This window comes from Oryzias melastigma, linkage group LG17 (assembly GCF_002922805.2).
Source record: "Oryzias melastigma strain HK-1 linkage group LG17, ASM292280v2, whole genome shotgun sequence".
NCBI classification, from domain to species: domain Eukaryota; kingdom Metazoa; phylum Chordata; class Actinopteri; order Beloniformes; family Adrianichthyidae; genus Oryzias; species Oryzias melastigma.
The window spans coordinates 33,831,046-33,833,443 of NC_050528.1; positions in this window are offsets into that span (position 1 = coordinate 33,831,046).

Sequence of the window (2,398 nt, forward strand, 5' to 3'; positions counted from 1 at the left end):
CAGCTGGACATTACCCAGATTGATGGAGGTTTTTATGTAGCAGAGGGAAGATTTATGCTAGAGAGAGACAGAGATATCAGAATCAGACAGGGGCGGAGCTACAAAAGCCACACCCCCTCAGAGGAGATTTTGTAAACAGAGGCTTCAGATCAACATGAAAAATGACTTTTTAAGACATTTAGGTTGTGATATTTTGGATAAAAACTTCATAACAATCATTAAAACACTACTGGGAATGTGTTTTTTAAATTAAAAAAACTGTAATAGGTGGACTTTAAAGCAGTTCAGGTTCAACCACAGAAGATGTGTGCCTGTAAAGTGAATTGAAACGTCTCCTTTCCAGCGCTTGATTGAGAAGACATGTCTCTCAAATGTGTGCCAGCATGCTTCACATAAATAAGCTCTCACTGACGTCCCCCCCCTCTTGGCATGTCTGTTTTCAAACCTGCCAAACAGCAGCCGCCTCAGGCACTGACATGACGCCGGGGTTACGGGAAACAGAGACACCCTTTTCCTCTCTAAAGTGAGTTCCTCTCACAGGAGAGATCACCCCCCCTCCCCCCCCAGATTCGTTCCCTGATCTGGTACTCAAGGGGGATGAGTCTTCAGCTTCGTGTGTCTCGTCTCTCTTTAGAGATTATGATTAAAGCAGACCCCACAGGACCTCCAACCACATCAAGCTGCGGATGAAACGACGAGGATTAACCCCCCGCCTTCTGCAACCATGGAGGAGACTTCAAAGGCTCCAAAGTGATAGATTCTTTGAATATACTTAAAACTGTTTAACCCTTTAACACCTAAGGTGTTGTCAGTGACGCTTAAACACAACATTTTTAACGTATTGTAACTTGTAATTCCATGTAGATTCTGAAGTATATTCTGAAGGAGAAAAGCAGCTCGCAGAGCCACTTTTCTCCTTCAGAATATACTGGAATGACATAGATCGTGTTAGCAATAAATCAAACAGCAGGTCGGACTCGGAATCTGTCAATCAGCTCAGGCTCCAGACAAACCTGAAGACTGAGACCTGACCTGAAGGGTGCGGGAGCAAAAAGTGAATGAAATCTGGGAGAATGAGTCATCTTACACAGGGAGAGTGATGGATTACTACGAAGCGATTCATCACTGACAGATGCTCCATCTTTCTACAGTATTGTGACCAAAATGATGACATGACAACAATGAGGCTCCGGTTTACGGCACAGACAGGAGGGAAACTAAGAGTCATCCTCAATGCTGCAGACAACATGCAGCAACACATGAACCAGACAATATGATGTGTAACAATAAAAAAAAAGCCAAATTCTGGTCTGGAATCAAGAACAGCTGGTGACTGACTGTAAAAAGTAGCATACCAGTATGTTTATGTAGTTTGGAAATTAATTTCCTGGATTATAAACAGGTGGAGCAGAGTGGGGAGGAACCGTCGGCAGGTTTCATGTGTAGGTCAAACCTCAAGGCTTTATTCTAAATCACTGCTTTGATGACAAATGGTTCACGGTGGAATTCACAAACATGCGCTCCAAGTCTAATGAAGGTTCTCTGGAAACAAAGCCTGTTCAATATGGGATAATCATGCAAGCATGTTTTCAGCTGCACTGCATGAAACAGACCATGTGTTTTGGTGTTGAAGGAGACAGAGGCTCCTGGGGGGGGTTCTGAAGGATTCTGGGGTTCAGGGCAGAACTGGATCACGGTAAAAACTGAAACCTAAGAAACTAAAAACTACACTAACTCCAGTAAAATTAGTGTTTTTTTGTTTTTGAAACACAAAAGAATAGCTGATTAGTTTTTCATAGTATCCACAGGATGATACTTCTGTAACCAAAAGGTGTTTGAAATAAATTTTACAGTTTTTATTTAATTACTACCAAAGTAGGAAGTCTTGGTTTATATTTTCAAGAGCTTTCTCTAAACTTCTAGATTTAGGGAAAAAAAAACATTCAAAATGGGAGTCTTTGTACTGGTTTCTAGGACAAAGATGGTCCTGCAGAGGAACTGCATTAATGCAGTTAGACACATTATGTTACATCATTGCAGATTTTTATTTTAATGGCTTGCATTTAAAAGAAAACGTTTGAAAGGGGTCTGTTTTTACATTGTATAAGCCCTCCAAAAACTTCAAAACATTTTCCTTTTCAGCAGGAATATGCTCTAATTATGTTTTGTCGACATTATTCAGATTAAGTCAAATTTCAACTAAAGACCTAAAATGTGGCTTGAGACAAAAACTAAATTTATTGTGTTTAAAGTCCCCTAAGACCATTTTTAAATTAAAAAACCCCTGATCCCCCCCTGTCTGATTATGATAGCTCTGTGTCTCTCTAGCATAAATCTTCCCGCTGCTCCATAAAAACCTCCATCAATCTGGGTAATGTCCAGCCGTATGGTTCTGATC